This window comes from Wasmannia auropunctata, unplaced genomic scaffold (assembly GCF_000956235.1).
Source record: "Wasmannia auropunctata unplaced genomic scaffold, wasmannia.A_1.0 LD336078.1, whole genome shotgun sequence".
Taxonomy (NCBI): domain Eukaryota; kingdom Metazoa; phylum Arthropoda; class Insecta; order Hymenoptera; family Formicidae; genus Wasmannia; species Wasmannia auropunctata.
In genome coordinates, this window is record NW_012026812.1 from 5,485,862 (window position 1) to 5,486,204 (window position 343).

A 343-nucleotide genomic window follows, 5' to 3' on the forward strand; every position below is an offset into this window, starting at 1 on the left:
TGAAATATTACTTTTATCATTTCCTTGATTTTAGAAAATTGTAATTTGTGGTATTTTTGCGTAGATGTTACTACCTTAAAATAAATATTTTTACAAAAATAAACAAATTTTTACGAAATAATAAAAATTTCTACAAAATTTCTATTTTTGTAGTTTTTTGTAGTTATTCATCAAAATTTTTTCCGCCAGGGTATCTAGTTTTGTCTCCTTATTTTTACTTCATGGATTGCAACTTTTAATATCTAAGGGCGAATTCATACTTTGACAGAAAAGCGGAAAACAAAAAAGCAAAAGCCAATCAGAACTCGCACTGATAGCAAGAAAAGCAGAAAGCAAAAATTAT